The sequence below is a fragment of the Salvelinus alpinus genome, chromosome 9 (genome assembly GCF_045679555.1).
Source record: "Salvelinus alpinus chromosome 9, SLU_Salpinus.1, whole genome shotgun sequence".
In the NCBI taxonomy this organism is placed as follows: Eukaryota; Metazoa; Chordata; class Actinopteri; order Salmoniformes; family Salmonidae; genus Salvelinus; species Salvelinus alpinus.
In genome coordinates, this window is record NC_092094.1 from 6,055,563 (window position 1) to 6,079,511 (window position 23,949).

At 42.1% G+C, this 23,949-nt stretch overlaps 1 protein-coding gene across 3 annotated transcripts in view; it reads left to right on the top strand.

Annotated features, from left to right (window-relative positions):
- The first annotated feature begins 1,969 nt into the window (after positions 1–1,969).
- The window catches only part of LOC139584211 (tumor protein p53-inducible protein 11-like), a 98,314-nt gene continuing 76,334 nt past the window's right edge, over positions 1,970–23,949 (top strand). For all 3 annotated transcript variants that reach the window (XR_011676736.1, XM_071415795.1, XM_071415796.1), the window contains exon 1: positions 1,970–2,100. The gene's annotated coding sequence lies outside the window, so the exon portion shown is untranslated. The remainder of the gene's footprint in view (positions 2,101–23,949) is intronic.

Below are 23,949 nucleotides of genomic sequence, written 5' to 3' on the forward strand. Positions count from 1 at the left end.
GTGGAGGAGGGCCTTGGGAGAATAGGAACGGTCAAGAGTTTTTGATGTGTGAGTAGCGCAGGCAATGTGTTGAAAAAAAACGTCGCTAGGGTTTTCCTCAGATTTTGTTTTATTAAAGTTCCCAGCTTGAAACTTTCTGAGCTAATAAGGTGAGAAATAATAACATTTTAAAAAAATACTGCAAATTTATCGGCGCCATCTTGTGAGGTATTTTTGTTCATAGAAATTCTAAGCAAATAGCTGGAGGCAGGGCTTTCTGCTATAGAGCTCCATTTTTCTGGAATGATCTGCTGATCCATGTGAGAGACGCAGACTAAGTCTCAACCCTTAAGTCTTTACTGAAGACTCTTCAGTAGGTCCTATGATTGAGTGTAGTCTGACCCAGGGATGCGAAGGTGAACGGCAAGGCACTGGAGTGACGAACCACCCTTGCTGTCTCTGCCTGGCCGGGCCCCCCTCCACTGGGATTCTCTGTCTCTGACCCTATTACGGGGGCTTGAGTCACTGGATTACTCGAGCTTTCCCATGCCGTCCCTAGGAGGGGTGCATCACGTCGTGTCAGGATTTTTTCCCGCTATACTTGACCTGAGTAGGTTGAGTCCCTGACATGATCTTCCTGTCCGGTTTTGCATCCCCTTGAGCTTGTGAGATGGGGGAGGTATTTGTGGGCTATACTTGGCCTTGTCTCAGGATAGTAAGTTTGTGGTCTGTTGATATCCATTTGGTGGTGTGGTGGCTGTGCTTTGTCAAAGTGGGTGGGGTTATATCCTACCTGGTTGGCCCTGTCCGATGGTAACTTTGGACATGCCCCCCCCCCCCCCCCTTCTCAGTCTCCAGTATCTATGCTGCAATAGGCTATGTGTCGGGGGGCTAGGGTTAGTCTGTCGTACCTGGTGTAATTCTCCTGTCTTATCTGGTGTAATTCTCCTGTCTTATCTGGTGTAATTCTCCTGTCTTATCTGGTGTCCTTTGAGATCTTAGCTATGCTCCATCTATTTAAAAAAAATTATGCATGCCAGCAAAGCCAATACACAACACAACACTAAACAGTACATTAATTGCACTATAACGGTGACACACAGTGCCCACAAACTGTTAGGGTCTACATAAAGCTGTTCCAACAGCAGAGCTTTCTTTTCAGCACCATGGAGTGAATCTTTACCACCTCTACACCTGGTTATCAGCGGAGCCTTGTCTGGCAGCCAAACAGTTCATTCAGCCTCATTTACAGCCTTTTTAAAACACATAGCTGATATAGCAGACTTGCTTAATTAAACAAATGTGGTTTCCACTGACAATTGAGATGTACAAACTATGGCATAAGGGAATGATGAGCGGATAAGAGGCAATCAGTAATTTTGATTAAGACATTAATGAGCGAGCTAAGACGTACATAGTCAATATAATTGTTCAGCACTTTTGAAAATGTACAGCAACAGAATTCAGAACATGGGCCGTTCTTACAGTGTTCTCCCCGTACACCAAGTCAGAACCGTAGGATAAATAAAGGGGCACATAAGCAGACAATGAAAGCTCTTACAATATTCGATAATGACATTTCTCTAAAACAGGTTATAGGCTACATGTGCACCACCAAGTCAGAACAGTAGACTAAGTTATGAGGGGGAAAGGGACCAAATTATTAGGGTGAGGCACATGGGCTACTAACTGGCTCTTATAACCTCCACCACGCACAGCCAAAAGAGGACTTTTTCCTAGCCACCGTGCTTCTACAGTACACCTGCATTGCTTGCACTTTAGAGTTTTAGGCTGGCACTGTGACAACTGCTGATGTAAAAAGTTTTTGGATTGATTGATTAGTTCATTCCCTAATAAAATAGCATAGCTATATGTTTGCATAGTGATTTGCATTTCTCAAAATAAGACGGGGTTTATGAAAAACCCACACACGGCAACGAGTAGTCTACATATTACGGTAATGAACTGCGCTCTCTTGTGCATACCTCCCATTACGGTACCTGCATACATCCGTCGAATTCTCCAACCCCACTGTTTGCAAACCCCATAGAGCACAACTCAAAAGCTGCTGTTCAAATACCAGTGAAAGGAAAACTCTGGATTGTCTTCGCTTTCTAGACTGTAAGTAGACACAAACTTCCGTTTGTTTCGCTCAACATTTCTTTGCATGTTATTTTTATTTATCAATAACTCGGTTTTGTTGAACAGTCGATTTGCGTAGTTGAATGTCTTTTTTAAAATTTGAAAGATATGTTAACTTCTTTGGACAAATAAACAATCTCTTAAATTGGTAGATTGAGGGCAAAATGAGGTAATTATGTAGCGTCTGGTGGAATGTGTGTTTTGATAGAATTTCAAGAATCACGCATTGGTAAATTCAACGGCGCTTGCCCATTTGACACTTCTGATTATTCTTTGATGAAACAGTCACCACCAATATTCCCGATAATAGCTCATATTCCGGTTAAGGTCTTCTTCCCGATAAATCGATCAGCACTTTTGATATCTCGCTCACAAGTATCCCTGCAGCTATGAATAAACAGAATATTCCTAATTTGGCCAGGGACAGCGGAACGATTTATTTATTTTTGACAGGGAGTTGCGGGGAGGAAATCCCGACATTAGGTAGGTTATTAGTACATTTGTATATAATACGCTGCATGTATGCATCTAACCTTCTGTTATTACTTGATGCTCTTTAGAATAACCTACTAAATAAAGCCTTGCTTATCAGAATGTAATACATCGGTGGAATGAACGCCTCGTCAACTTTGACATCGCTGAAGTTCTCTTTCATTTCTACCTCACTTGGGGAGCGAAAACGATTACACTGAAAACACATCTAGCACGTTTGGTGGCGATAAAACAACGGATCCCCATTCATCTTCAATGAAGGGAAGCGAAGTGGGCGATGGAGTTGTACACGGCAGGACTGAAGTTGGGTGGGGGGGAAACTGAAGTTTTGACTCGTACTCTACTACATCGCGTTGATATTGGCCAATCGAAGCTGGCTATAGCTTCCAACCCCTACTGGATTGGCTGACAATGGCTGTTGATAGCTACCTTGCAGACTCTCAGGTGAGGGCTAACAATAGTTCGAGGCTAGCATGGCTATGCGAGTGCTGTTTGCATAGATCCTCTGTTAGGGACAGGGGAGATTTTCCTTGCAAATATTCGAAATTACATCAATTTGTTTACTGGTTTTAAGCAGTTGTGTAAACATACTTGAAAGTACTACTTCGTTTTTGTGGATATCTGCACTTTACTATTTATATTTTGACTACTTTTACTTCACTACATTCCAAAAGAAAATACAGTACTTTTGACTCCATACATTTTCCCAGACAACCAAAAGTAGTCGTTACATTTGGAATGTTTAGCAGAACCGGAAAATCGTCAAATTCAAGCACTTATCAAGAGAACACGTGGTCATCCCCACTGCCTCTGGCCTGGAAGACTCACTGAAAACATACATCTTTTGTAAATAATGTTGGACTGTGGCCCTGGCTATCTGTATACATTTTAAAAACAAGAAAATGTAGCCGTCTGCTTTGCTTATTAATATAAGGCATTTAAAATGATTTATACTTTTACTTTTGATACTTAAGTATATTTTAGCAATTCATTTTGACAATTCATTTTGACAAGTATATTTAAAACCGAATACTACTTGACTAAAAGTCTAGAAGTATTTTACTGACTGACTGCACGTTTACACAAGGTCCACCAGCGCACATGAATATTTTCCCAAAATGAAAGACACAAATTCTCCACTCCTGTTCCCGAGACAAAATTAACATTTGCTCTATAATTTTACTACAAGAAACACTTACTTCTGCAGGAATAAATATTATAGGCTACATGTCACGCCTACAGTCTGTGTCCAGACTTCAGTTAGAATCACATTTGCAGTTAAGTTGGAGTACTCTGTGAAACTAAGCCAGGCAGACCCTACAGGCAGACCCTACAGGCAGACCCTACAGGCAGACCCTACTAACACTGACTTTGCTGATAGCTACTTTCATTGAGGAATAATGTACTTTACTATGACAGATCTGTGGTTGTCCCACCTCGCTATCTTAAGATGAATGCACTAAGTTGTTCTGGATAAAAGCGTTTGCTAAATTACTAAAATGTAAAAACAAAAGTAAACAGCATAAGATGTTTACATGCCACAGTATCCTGTCTAATATAGAATATATATGTGTATATATATTTGTGTGTGTATATATGTATATATATGTTTGTGTATATTTTTCTGGATTCTCAACCGGGAAACTTTGCTTATTTGAGTTATTGTAAACGGGATATGTTTATATGCGTCACCTCAAAAACAGACTCCTTGAGTATCCCAAATAACAACAGGATATTGGCAGGCATGTAGACGTGGTCATTGTAACAGCTGTTGGCACCACGGTAAGAGTAAACTCTGCAGGCTATGTGGCCTAATACACCTCTGTGTAGCACTGCAAAAACAAATTGTAAAGTTTTGAATAAAATGACCTTTGAACTTACTCTACCGGTTGACATACGCCATTGGAAAACAGTGGATGACACGGCGCAATGATAAAAAAATACAATGTATTGCAGCACCCAAAGAAAATAACCTATTTTATACAGGACAAACATGGGTACAAAGTGCGCATTAAATAAACGGACTGATAGATTCAATGTAGTCGGAGGTATCCTCTGCCAAAAGTCATTGCCACTCAACTCCATTGAGATGTGATGTACACATTCTGGAGTTAAGCATTTTCAGCTGAATGACTGAGTCTACCTGCTGGCAGCACGTGTCCTGCGTCCGACACTACATCCGTAATCGGCAGACATGTCTGATTAGAGAATCGCTGTTTGCATCACCGAGCAGTGAACAAAAAAAACTTTTAAATCCAGTCTTTAAATGCTACCCCCTCTCCACAAATCAAAATCTAATATGGATGCCGATGTTTTGTTTTAGGTTTGCACGCACACCTGGGGTATATCAAAACCGTTTACTTCCGAACACTGTTGAGTTACGTTTTTTTGATCTTTAAACATAAGTTGTAGGTAAGTTGTGTCTCTCAACAACAACAAAAAATAATAAGGGTCTGGAAGAAGTTAAGGAACCCTACACACTTCACTCCACGGTATCACAAGTTTGGCGGTTTGTACGAAACCCTTCGCAGACTATTCAGATTGGAATGGCACTGCCTGAACCATACAATTTAAAATGAACTACAACTTCTGTTTTTTTTAAGAACTCAACAGCTTTTATTTTCACGTTGAAGAGTATTTTGGAGTAAATGGTTCCTGTTGCAAAATGTTTTACAACAGATTAAACATTTTGCAACAATCGCCGTAATGAATACACCTCTGTCTGGTTCACATCTGTCTGTTGTTAGATAATGAGAGCCGCAAAACAAAATTAAACGTATGCGTGCCAAGCTAGACCAAAACATTGGCATCCATATTAGATTATGATTTGGGGAAGGGGTTAGTGTCAATTAGATTTAATAGATTTTTGTTCATTGCTTGGCGACACAAATGGCGACTCGCCAGTCAGAACCGCGAGGCTGAGAAAATGTTTCAGTATTTTTAAAGCTGATTTCCTGTCATTCAAAAAATTAAATAATTCAAGGCTTATGACGTGCTTTTAATACTGTCTGGGGGACTGACCTCCAGGGGAACCCCCCCCCCCCCAAAAAAAAATAGTATTTGGGTGTTGTGACCCAATGAGTTCCACCGTATCGCTGGTGTGTTTTGGACTTCTAACCCATTTTTAAGATTGTGTGTTTGAGCCATTGGTCCGTGTGATTAAAACCTCTTGAGAATACAGGAGGTAACATTTTCGCTTTAGCATAATTTGCTCTACAGATTAAACTGCCTCTTATTCAATCATTGCTCTTACTATATGCATATGAATCATACCATTGGAAAGAAGACAATCTCTAGTTTCTAAATCCGTTTCAATTTTGTCTCTGAGTGATACAGAAGTCATTCAACAGCACTTTCCATGACCAAGAACATAAAATCAAGATGTGTTATGCTGGCTTCAAAGCTCTGCCTATATATGGTCGTGCCCCCTATGACCAGAAACACACCTCGTTCTCCTTCCTCTGGTTGTCAAGATGACGTCAGAGGAGAAATTCTTTGTTTATCTGGGACTGACGTGAAATAGGACCCAATTCTTTGGCGTGACCGACAACTTCCGGTTTACTGAATCGCTCGAATTTGAGCTGCGTTGGTGTACTGTTTTGCTGGCGTTATGTATGCAAACTATCTCCGTGTCGAATTTTGTTTGATACATGTGACCATATCATCGTAATGTATGTTTTTTCAATATAGTTTAATCAGATTATTTGAATTTTTCCGGGAGTTTTTCGGTGTACCGTTGTCGGATTGTATTTACGTTTGAGAAATTCGTGCCACTCGGCCGGTACCTGTGCTAAATGCAGTGGGAAAAGAACATTTCTGAACGGAACCAACGACTCATCTTGACAAAGGACACTTTGATCAACATTCTGATGAAAGATCAGCCATAGTAAGACCCAATTTACGATTTTATATCATATCTGTTGTGCATGTGAACTGGACGTGGGCGCCTAGCCGAATCTGCCTGGTAAAAATATCGTGTCCTCCGCTAACGTGGTTAGCTAATAGATTTACATATTCTGTCTTCCCTGTAAAACATTTTAAAAATCTGAAATGGTGGCTTTATTCACAAGACCTGTATCTTTCATCTGGTGTCTTGGACTTGTGATTTAATGATATTTAGATGCTACAAGTTACTTGTGACGCTATGCTATCTGTGCTAATCAGTGGGGTGAGTTGGGGGGTGCTACCGGATCAGGGTTGCTGACTCGTGAGAAGTTAACGGGGGCTGAGCTAGAACTGTGTTTGAGACAAGGGTGGATTCCGAAGGGGCCCGGGGCCCGAGTCTTTTTATACAAAAACGTCTGAATGGTTTGAGCTACATACTACGATAAGCCATCTGTGAAAAGCTGAGAATGTTTTGCTCTATGATGCTACGCAAATGTCATTCGAAGGTAAGGGTTCTTCTACATAGAGGCTCATAGGACATCCCAGGTCATAGTGTCTATAATCCTGTAAGGGGTTCTTCTACATAGAAGATCACAGGAAATCCCAGGACATAGTGTCTATAATCCTATAAGGGGTTCTTCTACATAGAAGATCATAGGAAATCCCAGGACATAGTGTCTATAATACTGTAAGGGGTCTTCTACATAGAAGATCATAGTAAATCCCAGGACATAGTGTCTATAATACTGTAAGGGGTTCTTCTACATAGAAGTTAATAGTAAATCCCAGGACATAGTGTCTATAATACTCTAACAAACTCACAGTTGAACTCCAAACGCCACACAGTCGTCACTGACTAGTTGGATATTAATTTCCCACTGAGCAAACCATTTCTGTGCTTACAGCATTCATAGCAGGGTTTTGCTTTGGCAGACCTTAGTTGCTTTGTTTTTTACATTTGTCAGTAAAACTCATGAATGCAACAGTTTTATATCCAATAGTTTTGTGTTCTACTTGTAGCCCTGGTTGTCCTTTAAAGGAAATGGTAAAACACTTCATTGTGAGGCTCAATATGAAGACATGCAGATAAATGAGCAGAGGATTTTTATGCTGGGATCTCGGTACTGATAGGGTTAATGTGTTAGCGTAGGCTAGCTGGGATCTCGGTACTGATAGGGTTAATGTGTTAGCGTAGGCTAGCTGGGATCTCGGTACTGACAGGGTTAATGTGTTAGCGTAGGCTAGCTGGGATCTCGGTACTGATAGGGTTAATGTGTTAGCGTAGGCTAGCTGGGATCTCGGTACTGATAGGGTTAATGTGTTAGCGTAGGCTAGCTGGGATCTCGGTACTGATAGGGTTAATGTGTTAGCGTAGGCTAGCTGGGATCTCGGTACTGACAGGGTTAATGTGTTAGCGTAGGCTAGCTGGGATCTCGGTACTGACAGGGTTAATGTGTTAGCGTAGGCTAGCTGGGATCTCGGTACTGATAGGGTTAATGTGTTAGCGTAGGCTAGCTGGGATCTCGGTACTGATAGGGTTAATGTGTTAGCGTAGGCTAGCTGGGATCTCGGTACTGATAGGGTTAATGTGTTAGCGTAGGCTAGCTGGGATCTCGGTACTGATAGGGTTAATGTGTTAGCGTAGGCTAGCTGGGATCTCGGTACTGATAGGGTTAATGTGTTAGCGTAGGCTAGCTGGGATCTCGGTACTGATAGGGTTAATGTGTTAGCGTAGGCTAGCTGGGATCTCGGTACTGATAGGGTTAATGTGTTAGCGTAGGCTAGCTGGGATCTCGGTACTGATAGGGTTAATGTGTTAGCGTAGGCTAGCTGGGATCTCGGTACTGATAGGGTTAATGTGTTAGCGTAGGCTAGCTGGGATCTCGGTACTGATAGGGTTAATGTGTTAGCGTAGGCTAGCTGGGATCTCGGTACTGATAGGGTTAATGTGTTAGCGTAGGCTAGCTGGGATCTCGGTACTGATAGGGTTAATGTGTTAGCGTAGCCTACAGAACATTTCTCTGCTTGTTGTTTTCTGTCATTCCTCTTCGTGCTTCAACACGATCTGTCAATGTGTGAACTGAAGATGACCAACCATACTTAAAAGGATGGGGGAAAAAACACCTTTTTCACAGATAAGGGAAATGTAATGCCTTTTCAGGACAAAAATTAACATGGATTGCTTCTAAACCATTATAGGAAGAAGCTGTTTTAAAGTGCTTTAAAAAGAGCTGAAAACGACTTTTCTTTTTGACAAATGGAAGGATATAGTGGCGGGGCCTGAGGCGGGTGGCGGGGCCTGAGGCGGGTGGCGGGGCCTGAGGCGGGTGGCGGGGCCTGAGGCGGGTGGCGGGGCCTGAGGCGGGTGGCGGGGCCTGAGGCGGGTGGCGGGGCCTGAGGCGGGTGGCGGGGCCTGAGGCGGGTGGCCAATAACAGCATTGCTTTTGGCTCTTTCATGGCAGAATGGTATAAAATGTGGCGTAATGTTATATTCACTCTTGCAGGAGGTAGAGAATAGGGGCAAGGAAAGTGTGTGGGTGTCCGATGCATGTCAGGGACTGTCACTGTGTCCCTGTATGCACAATTTTCTGAGCTTGAAGTCAGAATTATTTTAAAGAAAATCTGGATAGACACCATGCCAGGGAAAGCTGCCTCTTTCGTGTGTGTGTGTGTGTGTGTGTGTGTGTGTGTGTGTGTGTGTGTGTGTGTGTGTGTGTGTGTGTGTGTGTGTGTGTGTGTGTGTGTGTGTGTGTGTGTGTGTGTGTGTGTGTGTGTGTGTGTGTGTGTGTGTGTGTGTGTGTGTGTGTGTGTGTGGATCACCCCCCTACTTCTTGACGCAACCTTCTAGTTTTGACCTGCTCTGTACAGGCCAGGGACCATACTGTTTAGATGGGTGTTGTCTCTCTCTCTGTCTGTGTCTGTCTGTCTGTCTGTCTCTCTGTCTCTGTCCTAACGTGAGCATGAGATCACTCCCTAGTTTCTACAGGTCTGTGGACACACAACTAGTGTTTTTTAAATACAAATTGAACTGATATGTAGAGAGACATGGTGACGTGGTTCTGTAGCAATATGTTGGCAGATTCGTGTAAGGCAGGCATATTAGAGTACGTAGAGATGTTACTGGAACGATCGCTGCAGCCATCTGTATACAGTAGATGTCATGCCTGGCAAGAGAAGTTGTTGAAAGTGGAGTCTTTTTCTGTTCCTACCGTGTGTGTGTGTGGTTTATATAAAAGCAGAAGGGCTACATAAATGTCAGCTGACTGAACACAGGGATTGTGTTGCGAGCCAAACAGTAGTCTCCTGTTTTCCTGCTCTGAGGGAAACTTAACACGTTCCTTGACCTTTCTTCACCCATGACAACAGTTCCATCACTGTAAACGTTGGACATGTAAACAAAGGCTAAGTCAAGGGGCTGGTTTGTGCTTCCGGAGACCTATTAAGACATTTTTCCCGAAAGGGACACAAATTATTTTAATATAAGCCAATTCTTGGACTAATAAAGCACTTTCAACTGAGAGTCTCTGTGTCTGGGAAAACAGGCCTGATGTGTTTCATGATTGGTCGATGTTGGCGCAAATCACATCTCAGCTTCTACATCAGGGGTGTCAAAATCATTCCACGGAAGACCGAGTGTCTGCAGGTTTTATGGTTTTTCCTTTCAATTAAGACCTAGACAACCAGGTGAAGGGAGTTCCTTTTAGTAATTAAGACCTAGACAACCAGGTGAAGGGAGTTCCTTTTAGTAATTAAGACCTAGACAACCAAGTGAAGGGAGTTCCTTTTAGTAATTAGTGACCTAGACAACCAGGTGAAGGGAGTTCCTTTTAGTAATTAGTGACCTAGACAACCAGGTGAAGTGAGTTCCTTCTACTAATTAGTGACCTTAATTCATCAATCAAGTCCGAAAACCCGCAGACACTCGGCCCTCCGTGGAATGAGTTTGACACGTGCTCTACATGCTCTTTCCATGACAGACTGACCAGGTGAAAGCTATGATCCCTTATTGATGTCGCTTGTTAAATCCACTTTAATCAGTGTAGATGAGGGAGGGAGGGAGACAGGTTAAAGAAGGATAAAAAAAAAATATAGAGATGTATTTCTTTTAAATCTTAAGGCAATTGAGACATGGGTTGTGTATCTCTGCCATTCAAATCACAATACATTGAGAATCTCATATACATATTGTATCGGCACCTAAATATCGTTGATAATATCCTAACATGAGATCTCTAGCAATTTCCAGTAGTGATGCGCTGATATGACAGTTTTGGTTGATATACCGATATCTGATATTTTCCTTGCCCAAAGAAAACGATACCGATATTTTAAAGTTTTTGCTGCCTTTTAAAAAAAAAAAGCATTCTAGTACAGTTAAATAGTTAACACACACACATGGACGCAGCGGCCTAAGGCACTGCATCTCAGTGCAAGAGGCGCCACTACAGTCCCTGGTTCGAATCCAGGCTGTGTCACATCCGGCTGTGATTGGGAATCCCCTACGGCTGCGCACAATTGGCCCAGCGTCATCCGGGCCGTCCTTGTAAAATAAGAATTTGTTCTTAACTGACTTGCCCAGTTAGTTCTGGCCTGCTCGCCTCCCTACCTCTGAGGAAGTACAGTTCCCGCTCAGCCCAGTCAAAACTGTTCGCTGCTCTGGCACCCCAATGGTGGAACAAACTCCCTCACGACGCCAGGTCAGCGGAGTCAATCACCACCTTCCGGAGACACCTGAAACCCCACCTCTTTAAGGAATACCTAGGATAGGATAAAGTCATCCTTCTAACCCCCCCTCCCCCTTAAAAGAGTTAGATGCACTATTGTAAAGTGGTTGTTCCACTGGATATCATAAGGTGAATGCACCAATTTGTAAGTCGCTCTGAATAAGAGCGTCTGCTAAATGACTTAAATGTAAATGTAAATGTAAATAAAAGGTTACACGCACCACACTGACCGAAAAGTTATTTTGTTGGCCTTTACGTAGGTCCCCATTACCAGTAAAACATCATCAAAACATGTTTCTTTCACTTACTTGCTGTGCTGTTTCGTTGTTCATTTGTTCAGTCGTTTCCTTGTCAACTAGGATTTCTATGGAACGCAGTTTGCGTGTCAAACAAGATACACGTCAAATAACACTATTGGACGTCTCAAATAAGCTTGTTGACCTATCAGGACCTGAACAGGACTGCACGTCACATAATAATGTCATGCGTTCATCATTTTTTTTAAATGTAGTTATTACACATTGATTACAGTATCACTTGTATTTAATTTGTCACAACGATTCATTGATACGTACAGTACGCTATGATGCTGGACAAGTTGTCTGCGCACCTACAGTGCTGGTTATAAATAAATAAAAGCTAGCTAGCTGATGGACGCAAAAAATGTTCTACACCAAAAAACATAGCGAAACGACATTATCTAGGTGTCGTCATCTAAAATAACCTTAATTTATAAAGTCGGACCCATCTATGTGAAGCTAGCCACAATAGTGGACTTTGCGGTTAGCCTTCAAAATAAAAGTATGGCATAATTCTACTATTTGTATTCATTTGCATCACTGCCAATGACATACTTTTATTTTGAAGACAAAAAGTAAATTCCACTAGTGTGGCTAGCTTCACAACCCGGTGAAGCCTCACTATCCAGATGAAGCTAGCTGGCTGCTTATAATGTTAGCTTTGGGCAACAGGGTATTTTCATGAACTGAAGTTAAATTTCAATAGGCGAACAACAAGTGGCAACCTAGCTAATACTTACTCACAGGGGTTCCTAAAACATTACTAAGAATAATGAAAATGACTGCAGTTTCTATTCATTGTTTTCAGGCTGTTTGTATTTGTGCTAGCTAGGTACAAAGCTAAAGCTAGCTCCCCTAGAAGTTGTGGTCGAGCAAATTATGCTTTATTACCAACGTGGTATAGTACACATCGTTCGTGGCCGGTGTTTGCTTGTTTCCATAGTTTTTTGTACAGCTTTGACAACTACTACTATATCTTTTTGACACACAAAGACCCAAACAGCGTTCCATAGTATGTCGTGAAGCTAATAGCAGTGACGCTATTACTGTGTAACTCCGGTAGGGCAACATCTGAAAAATAGCGCAGTTGATAGTGTGTACCGGTGCTCAACCAGTCGGCGAAAGCTAACATCACCCACGACAGAGAACAGTTGATTGTCAAGGGCAATGAATTCCATTATCTTGGCTTTAATGGTTTTCACCTTTTGTCTCACTGAAATGTTCTTACTCTTTCAAATGACTGCTGGACATGTTGACAGCTCGATCCACACAGCAGACATTGTGGGCCAGGTTAGGAATGCTGTGTTGCACGTGTAGCGCTACATTTTACGTGGCGTCATTACATCATGTACCTACGTTATATAGGTATTCACGTCAGCTTTGACGTCGGTTTTTAACATCGGCGTTAAAGTAGACATCAGGCCGATGCCACTGTTGGCATTTTTAGCTAATATCGGCCGATTCCGATATGTTAACCGATATATCGTGCATCCCTAATTTCCAGGCTTGGCTGCATAACTGTTCTATTTAATTTCTAATTAACCCTGCCACCAAAATCGTCCTTCCGGGTCAGGAATGAATCACAAGGATCGTCAATATGGATGATCGTCCATCTTGTTAGATAGTCATGACGGGGAGACTCTTCTTTCTTTCCTTTCTCGGCTCCCATGATTCATCATTTGAGGGTGTTGATATGACAGCTGATGGTTTTTACAAGCTTCTGTGAAGATGGTGTCTTTCGTTAGCTGTTTTTTAAACTGCGAGATTATTTCTACTTACAGAGTTAGATGAACTCATGGATACCATTTTCATGTCTCTGCAGTATGAAGGAATATGTTGGGTATGTTTGCGAGCCAATGCTAACTAGCATTAGCACAATGATGAAGTCTACAGGTACGGGTAGCATACGCTATATCCATGATATCGAGAGTCATCAAATTTTGTCACGTATGCCCGAATACAACAGGTGTAGGTAGACTTTACTGTGAAATGCTTACGTACACGCCTTTAACCAACAATGCAGTTTTAAGAAAATGGAGTTAAGAAAATATTTACTAAACTGTGTATAGATGGTACCAGTCAAAAGTTTCGGACACACCTACTCGTTCAAGGGTTTTTCTTTATTTTTACTATTTTCTACATTGTAGAATAATAGTGAAGACATCAACTATGGGGGGAAAAAAAAACCCCACATGGAATCATGTACTAACCAAAAAAGTGTTAATCTAATAATGTATTTTATATTTGATGGTGTGGAGCTGCAGAGATGTTTTTATATTCATGTAAATGGTTGGGTGTCGAGTAGATGGAAGCATCTGGCAGTGGTAGCCTATGGTTGACATTCATTTTGGTCTTTCTGTAGTGTTGGCTTCATTCAAAGTGACTTTACGGTACAGTGAATACATCTCTTTTTTAGTTTGTAATCCCTGTGGAAATGAAACCCGTCACCTTTTAGTTCTTGTGCTTGCAAAGGAAGCCACACAGGACGACTGGTTTGAGATTGTGGTTGGCATCTCTCACTGTTTAAAAAATGTACAGTGGAAAGGAAGTACAGTACTGCAGATGTTTGAGTTTCAGATCGGTCTCTAGAGGTGGCTATGATGGCTATGATGGCTATGATGGCTATGATGGCTATGATGGCTATGATGGGCTACTGATGCAGTGCAGGGAGCCACTCAGCCCTGAGCCCTCAGTCATCCCAGAGGCACACGGATAGATTAAAAAGAATATATATATATATATATTTCACATTTTATTTAACCAGGTAGGCCAGTTGAGAACAAGTTCTCATTTACAACTGCGACCTGGCCCAAGATAAAGCAAAGCAGTGCGACAAAAAAGAACACCTAGTTACACAAATGGATAAACAAAAGTAGTCAATAACACAATAGAAAAATCTATATACAGTGTGTGCAAATGGAGTAAGGAGGTAAGGCAATACATAGGCTATAGTAGCGAAGTAATTACAATTTAGCAAATGAACACTGGAGTGATAGATGTGCAGATGATGATGTGCAAGTAGAAATACTGGTGTGCGAAAGAGCAAAAAAAGTAAATAAAAACAATATTGGGATCAGGTAGGTAGATTGGATGGGTTATTTACAGATGGGCTGTGTACAGCTGCAGTGATCGGTGAGCTGCTCAGATAGCTGATGTTTAAAGTTAGTGAGGGAGATATAATTCTCCAACTTCAGTGATTTTTGCAATTCGTTCCAGTCACTGGCATCAGAGAACTGGAAGGAAAGGCGGCCAAAGCAGGTGTTGGCTTTGGGGATGACCAATGAGATATACCTGCTGGAGCACGTGCTACGTGTGGGTGTTGTTATGGTGACCAGTGAGCTGAGATAAGGCAGAGCTTTACCTAGCAAAGACTTATAGATGACCTGGAGCCAGTGGGTTTGGCGACGAATATGTAGCGAGGGCCAGCCGACGAGAGCATACAGGTCGCAGTGGTGGGCAGTATATGGGGCTTTGGTGACAAAAAGGATGGCACTGTGATAGACTGCATCCAATTTGCTGAGTAGAGTATTGGAAGCTATTTTGTAAATGACATCGACGAAGTCGAGGATCGGTAGGATAGTCAGTTTGGCAGCGTGAGTGAAGGAGGCTTTGTTGCGATATAGGAAGCGGATTCTAGATTTAATTTTGGATTGGAGATGCTTAATGTGAGTCTGGAAGGAGAGTTTACAGTCTAGCCAGACACCTAGGTATTTATAGTTCTAAGTCAGAACCGTCAGATGTCTGTACTGTGCATTCGGAAACTATTCAGACCCCTTTTTCAAAACATTTAATCCATTTAAGAATAAATCTGTAACAGAACAAAAAGTGGAAAATGTGAAGGGGTCTGAATAATTTCTGAATGCACTGTACACACACACACACACACACACACACACACACACACACACACACACACACACACACACACACACACACACACACACACACACTTCACAAGTTCTAAACCTTTCTATTTGAAAAGCAATGCTGCTGGGTTTTTTCACGCTCAACAGTTTCCTGTTTGTATCAAGAATGGTCCACCATCCAAAGGACATCCAGCCAACTTAACACAACTGTACTGCAGTGGTAGCCGAGATGGTTGAGATTCAGTGTCTGGCCTCTTGCGTTGGTTAAGAGGCTCAGACATCACTGCACGCTGGCCTGGACAGCACAAGTAGCTGTCCAAGTTCCAGATGCCTATAACTCGACGCACGCTTTCCTGGGCTCGGCGCACGCTTTCCTGGACTCGACGCACGCTCTCCTGAGCAGCCGTAGCACAGACCAAGCAGATGGTGACCCAGTTAGTTAAATTTGAGCCTCCACTGACCATGGCTTTCTGTCGCCTTTCCATGTCACCTACACAGTTCTCTGTCACTGGGACTGTTTTCTGTCATATGGATTCTTTTTAATGCAAAAAATAATGATCTTAGGACTGGAATTGGTAAAACGTGCAGTTCAATACATGTACAGAATTATCCACTTTCTAGTACCCTATAAAAAAAATTGGGGGGAAAAATTCCATTTAGTTTTCTAAATTCTTTCATACTTTTCCCATTTTTTTTTTCTGCTCTCTCTCTCATCCACTTTTTTTCTTAATAGGAAAAACAACAAAATTGGATGTTTTATAAGTCCACAACAATGCTTAAAGCACATCAGGAGACCATTTTCGAGGTATGGGGAAAAAATAATTAATTCAAGTGTCCACCTAGCAAGAGGCTGTTTAGTGGTGTTTTTGTAAGGCACGTGATGGTAGAGTTTGCAAAACAAAATACCCTGGATTGATGCATTATGCCAAGTATGCATAGGCTACTTGTAGATAACATTTAGTTGAGAAGGTTTTGGGGGAAGCCTTTCCATCAACCAGAAGGTTGTCGTTAGCATCATTGCTAACAGCTACACAAAGAGGCATATATAACCACACCAGACACGCACGGATGGAAATCATATGCCGTTGCCTCTTCAGAAAGTTTGTGTCGAGGCACAGAACTGGGGAAGGGTACCAAAAAATGTCTGCAGCATTGAAGGTCCCCAAGAACACTGGCCTCCCATCATTCTTAAATGGAAGACGTTTGGAACCACCAAGACTCTTCCTAGAGCTGGCCGCTCGGCCAAACTGCGCAATCGGGGGAGAAGGGCCTTGGTCAGGGAGGTGACCAAGAACCTGATGGTCACTCTGACCGAGCGCCATAGTTCCTCTGTGGAGATGGTTGTCCTTCTGGAACATTCTCCCATCTCTGCAGTACTCCACCAATCAGGCCTTTATGGTAGTGACCAGACGGAAGCCACTCCTCAGTAAAAAGCACATGACATCCTGCTTTGAGTTTGTCAAAAGGCACCTTAAGGACTCTCAGACCATTAAAAAACAAGATTCTCTGGTATGATGAAACCAAGACTGAACTCTTTGGCCTCAATGCCAAGCTTCATGTCTGGAGGAAACCGGCACTATCCGTAAGGTGAAGCAAGGTGGTGGCAGCATCATGCTGTGGGGATGTTTTTCAGTGGCAGGGACTGGGAGACTAGTCAGGATCGAGGGAAAGATGAACGGAGCAAAGTACAGAGAAATCCTTGATGAAAACCTGCTCCAGAGCACCCAGGACTTCAGACTGGGGTGAAGGTTCACCTTCCAACAGGACAACGACCCTAAGCACACAGCCAAGACAATGCAGGAGTAGCTTCGGGACAAGTCTCTGAATGTCCTTGAGTGGCCCAGCCAGATCCCGGACTTGAACCAGATCGAACATCTCTAGAGAGACCTGAAAATAGCTGTGCAGCGACGCTCCCCATCCAACCTGACAGAGCTTGAGAGGATCTGCAGAGAAGAATGGGAGAAACACCCCAAATACAGATGTGCCAAGCTTGTAGCGTCATACCCAAGAAGACTCGGCTGTAATTGCTGCCGAAGATGCTTCAACAAAGTACTGGGTAAAGGGTCTGAATACTTATGTAAATATAATTTTTATTTTTTATAAATTAGAAAAAAGTCCACCTGTTTTTGCATTGTCATTATGGGGTATTGTGTGTAGATTAAAGAGGGGGGAACAATTGAACCCATTTTAGAATAAGTCTAACTTAATAATGTGGGAGAAGTAAAGGGGTCTGAATACTTTCCGAATTCACTGTACATCTGTAAGGTCCCTCAGTCAACTATTGAATTTCAAGCACAGGTTCAATGAAAGCCTCATAAAGGACAGTGATTGGTAACCATAACAGATCAGACTGAATATCGCTTTAAGCCTGGTCAAGTTAATAATTATGCTGTGGATTATGTATTAAACTACCCAAACACAGAGATGCAGTCATCCTTCTGAACTGAGCTGCAGGACAGGGATGAAACTGCTCAGGGATGTTACCGTTGGTTGTTAAAAAAAGAAAACACCTACAGAGTTCAATGGAAGAGGATCAACAACATTATAGTGACTCCACAATAAAGACCTGAATGACAGAGAGAAAATAACAATACAAATATTTCTAAACATGCATATGTATGCAACCAAGGCACTAAATGAATACTGAAGAAAACACTGCAAAGGAATATACTTTTTGGCCTAAATGCAAAGCTGTATGTTTGGGGCAAACACAACACATCACTGTCTAACTGCTTCCTTTGTTTCCCCCCCAAGCATGGTGGTCTTTGCATGGGAATGCTTGACATCAGCAAATACCGGGGAGATTTTCAGGATAAGAATAAATGGGATGGAGCTAAGCAAAGACAAAATCCTCAAGGTTAAACCTGCTTCAGTCTGCTTTCCACCAGACACTGTGAGAGGAATTCACCTTTCAGCAGGACAGTAACCTAAAACACAAGGCCAAATCTACACAGGAGTTTCTTACCAAGAAGACATTGAATTTTTCCGGAGTGGCCATCTTTGCAAGAAATTATTGTAAAGAATAATGGGATAGTATGCAAAGCTCGTATAGACTTACCCATGAAGACTCACAGCTGTAATTTATGCCAAATGTGTCTCTAACATGTATTGAGTCAGGGAGGGGGGAATACTTAATCAACGACTCTATTTGCGTTATTTACTTTGTATTAATTTAAAAAATATATATTTTTAAATGTTGCATTTTCCTTCCACTTTCACATTCCACTTTTGATATTAATTCAACTTTGTAACAATAACGTTGGAAGGAATCGAAGGGCTCTGAATACGTTTGCAAGGCACTGTATAGAATCGTGTGCCATCGCAAACGTCCAAATTGTAGGGAGGGGAGGATTGCCATAGTTCTATAAATATGCAGCTCTAAAGAAATGGCTTAGTGATCAATAATATGAACAGTTTAGTTTGCAACCTCACCAGCAATGGGGCATCAAGTAATGATTACTAGCATAGGTCTAATGGTCTTTTTGGTATGTCATAATTGCTTGAAATTGAATTAATTTACTTAACGCTTGCGTTTGGAATTTGTCGTTAAAATTTAAGTATTACATAATCAAAATATGTTGTAGACAAACATAATTTAAAGGGCTGTCTAGTAGCTTGAGACTCGGACCTTGTGACTTGAGACATGTTTGTGACTCTAATTTCTTGGTCCCACCTCTAGTTGTTAGTGTAAGGATGTGAGGGAACAGGTCATTAACAGTACGAGAGAGTGAGCTGTTGAGAGGTTCAGACAAAAAGTACAAACGAAGTCAAACTGGAACATGAGACTAAACAATTTGACAGTAGGATGTTACAGAATAGTGTAGTATGGAACTCAGTGTCCTCCTGCCACCCCTGTCTTCATCGGGGTATTTATGTTTCTGTGTTGCCATGTACTCTCTTACCTCTTTTAGATTTAAAGGCCCAATGCAGCTGTTTTTATGTGAATATCATTTCTTGGTAACAATTAAAGTACATTACTGTAATAGATTTCCATTTAAAGTGGACAGAAATAGCTTTTTAGCTAACTTTTGCTAGGCCTGTCTTAGATTGGTCTGAGTGGGGAGGGGAAACTGAAAACGAGCTGTTACTGGCAGAGGTTTGAAGCTCTTTTTGTTATTGGGGTATTAACCAATTTACCGTACAGTGATCTCACCATGGAAAGCTGACTCACCATCACCAAACCTGTCCCTCTCGACTAGGGGTGTAACGGTACACGTATTCGTACCGAACCGTTCGGTTGCGCTGTGAACTCGAATGAATACATACAAATAAAATGCATTTCAGCAAACGGGTAGTACCCGGTCTATATAAGCAAGCTAAAGTTGTCAATGAATTGGCAAATTCACCCCGTGTTGCTCTTACTACATATGGATGGACAGAGTAGAGGTCGACCGATTTTATGGTTTTTCAACGCCGATATCTTGGAGGACCAAAAAAAGCTAATACCGATTAATCGGCCAATTTTAATGTATTTATTTGTAATAATGACAATTACAACAATACTGAATGAACACTTATTTTAACTTAATATAATACATCAATAAAATCTATTTATCGATTTGTATTTCATATACCTTTGACTATTGGATGTTCTTATAGGCACTTTAGTATTGCCAGTGTAACAGTATAGCTTCCGTCCCTCTCCTCGCTCCTACCTGGGCTCGAACCAGGAACACATCGACAACAGCCACCGTCGAAGCAGCATTACCCATGCAGAGCAAGGGGAATAACTACTCCAAGTCTCAGAGCGAGTGACGTTTGAAACGCTATTAGCGCGCACCCGCTAACTAGCTAGCCATTTCACATCGGTTACACCAGCCTCATCTCAGGAGTTGATGGGCTTGAAGTCATAAACAGCTCAATGCTTGAAGCATTGCGAAGAGCTGCTGGCAAAACGCACGAAAGTGCTGTTTGAATGAATGCTTACGAGCCTGCTGGTGCCTACCATCGCTCAGTCAAACTGCTCTATCAAATCATAGACTTAATTATAACATAATAACACACAGCAATACGAGCCTTAGGTCATTAATATGGTCGAATCCGGAAACTATCATCTCGAAAACAAGATGTTTATTCTTTCAGTGAAATACGGAACCGTTCCGTATTTTATCTAACGGGTGGCATCCATAAGTCTAAATATTCCTGTTGCACATTGCACAACCTTCAATGTTATGTCATAATTACGTAAAGTTCTGGCAAATTAGTTCGCATCGAGCCAGGCGGCCCAAACTGTCGCATATACCCTGACTCTGCATGCAATGAACGCAAGAGAAGTGAGACAATTTCACCTGGTTAATATTGCCTGCTATCCTGGATTTCTTTTAGCTAAATATGCAGGTTTAAAAGTATATACTTCTGTGTATTGATTTTAAGAAAGGCATTGATGTTTATGGTTAGGTACAGTCGTGCAACGATTGTGCTTTTTTCGCAAATGCTCTTTTGTTAAATCATCCCCCGTTTCGCGAAGTTGGCTGTCTTTGTTAGGAAGAAATAGTCTTCACACAGTTCGCAACGAGCCAGGCGGCCCAAACTGCTGCATATACCCTGACTCTGTTGCAAGAGAAGTGACACCATTTCCCTAGTTCAAAGAAATTCATGTTAGCAGGCAATATTAACTAAATATGCAGATTTTAAAATATATACTTGTGTATTGATTTTAAGAAAGGCATTGATGTTTATGGTTAGGTACACGTTGGAGCAACGACAGTCCCTTTTTGCGAATGTTCACCGCATCGATTATATGCAACGCAGGACACGCTAGATAAACTAGTAATATCATCAACCATGTGTAGTTAACTAGTGATTATGATTGATTGTTTTTTATAAGATAAGTTTAATGCTAGCTTGCAACTTACCTTGGCTTCTTACTGCATTCGCATAACAGGCAGGCTCCTCGTGGAGTGCAATGTAAAGCAGGTGGTTAGAGCGTTGGACTAGTTAACTGTAAGGTTGCAAGATTGTTATTCTCTCTATGTAATGTAGTGAATGTACGCAGAGGAGGACAGAAGCTAGCTGTCCTCCAGCTACACCATGGTGCTACCCTACAGAGGGCTGTTGAGGCTACTGTAGACCTTCATTGCAAAAGTGTTTTAATCAATTATTTGGTGACATGAATTTTTTATTTTTTTTTAAGTTAAAAGTCCTTTTTATGGAGTCAGGAACACTTTGGATCCTCTTAAATAAACTAAAATGTAACGGTTGTCATTGAATTTTCCCACTGTACCGAACCCCCTAAAACTGCAATGCATACAGAACTGTCGGTTTGGTGAACCGTTACAACCGTTACCTAGTAACATCCAACTAGGCTGCCAGAGGTCTCACCAAACGCAGGCACATTCTGAAGCTGTCCAGACTAAGTCTGGCTTATAGTATAATAATAAAACCTTGAAAAATCTGGCTGATATTAGAAGGTACCCAAACTGTCTACATTGACTCCATCTTGCACTGACCTTACACACACTTGTTAGACTATATAAACTTCAGCTCAAAAATAATTGTCCCTTTATCTTTCAAAGATAATTCATAATAATCCAAATATCTTCATTGTAAAGGGTTTAAACACTGTTTCCCATGCTTGTTCAATGAACCATAAACAATTAATGAACATGCACCTTAAGACACTAACAGCTTACAGACGGTTGGCAATTAAGGTCACAGTTATGAAAACTTAGGACACGAAAGAAGCCTTTCTACTGACTCTGAAAAACACCAAAAAGATGCCCAGGGTCCTTGCTCATCTGCGTGAAGGTGCCTTAGGCATGCTGCAAGGAGGCATGAGGACTGCAGATGTGGTGCTCTTCACTGACGAGTCGCGGTTTTGTCTCACCAGGGGTGATGGTCAGATTCGTGTTTATCGTCGAAGGATTGAGCGTTACACCCGGCCCCGGATCTCTGGTGCGGGATCGATTTGGAGGTGGAGGGTCCGTCATGGTCTGGGGCGGTGTGTCACAGGGTCATCGGACTGAGCTTGTTGTCATTGCAGGCAATCTCAACGCTGTGCGTTACAGGGAAGACATCCTCCTCCCTCATGTGGTACCCTTCCTGCAGGCTCATCCTAACATGACCCTCCAGCATGAAAATGCATAACAATGCCACCAGCCATACTGCTCGTTCTGTGCGTGATTTCCTGCAAGACAGGAATGTCCGTGTTCTGCCATGGCCAGCAAAGAGCCCAGATCTCAATCCCATTGAGCACGTCTGGGACCTGTTGGATCGGAGGGTGAGGGTTAGGGCCATTCCCCCCAGAAATGTCTGGGAACTTGCAGGTGCCTTGGTGGAAGAGTGGGGTAACATTTCACAGCAAGACCTGGCAAATCTGGTGCAGTCCATGAGGAGGAGATGCACTGCAATATTTAATGCAGCTGGTGGCCACACCAGATACTGACTGTTACTTTTGATTTTGACCCCCCCCTTTGTTCAGGGACACATTATTCCATTTCTGTTAGTCACGTCTGTGGAACTTGTTCAGTTTATGTCTGTTGTTGAATCTTATGTTCATTCAAATATTTACACGTTACATTTTCTGAAAATAAACGCAGTTGACTGCGAGGACGTTTCTTTTTTTCCCCTGAGTTATCTATATATCATATACAGTGGGGCAAAAAAGTATTTAGTCAGCCACCAATTGTGCAAGTTCTCCCACTTAGAAAGATGAGAGGCCTGTAATTTTCATCATAGGTACACTTCAACTATGACAGACAAAATGAGAAAAAAAATCATTGTAGGATTTTTAATGAATTTATTTGCAAATTATTGTGGAAAATAAGTATTTGGTCACCTACAAACAAGCAAGATTTCTGGCTCTCACAGACCTGTAACTTCTTATTTAAGAGGCTCCTCTGTCCTCCACTCGTTACCTGTATTAATGGCACCTGTTTAAACTTGTTATCAGTATAAAAGACACCTGTCCAAAACCTCAAACAGTCACACTCCAAACTCCACTATGGCCAAGACCAAAGAGCTGTCAAAGGACACCAGAAACAAAATTGTAGACCTGCACCAGGCTGGGAAGACTGAATCTGCAATAGGTAAGCAGCTTGGTTTGAAGAAATCAACTGTGGGAGCAATTATTAGGAAATGGAAGACATACAAGACCTCTGATAATCTCCCTCGGTCTGGGGCTCCACGCAAGATCTCACCCCGTGGGGTCAAAATGATCACAAGAACGGTGAGCAAAAATCCCAGAACCACACGGGGGGACCTAGTGAATGACCTGCAGAGAGCTGGGACCAAAGTAACAAAGCCTACCATCAGTAACACACTACGCCGCCAGGGACTCAAATCCTGCAGTGCCAGACGTACTGGCTTAAGCAGGGGGACACATGTCCAGGCCCGTCTGAAGTTTGCTAGAGAGCATTTGGATGATCCAGAAGAAGATTGGGAGAATGTCATATGGTCAGATGAAACCAAAATATAACTTTTTGGTAAAAACTCAACTCGTCGTGTTTGGAGGACAATGAATGCTGAGTTGCATCCAAAGAACACCATACCTACTATGAAGCATGGGGGTGGAAACATCATGCTTTGGGGCTGTTTTTCTGAAAAGGGACCAGGACGACTGAT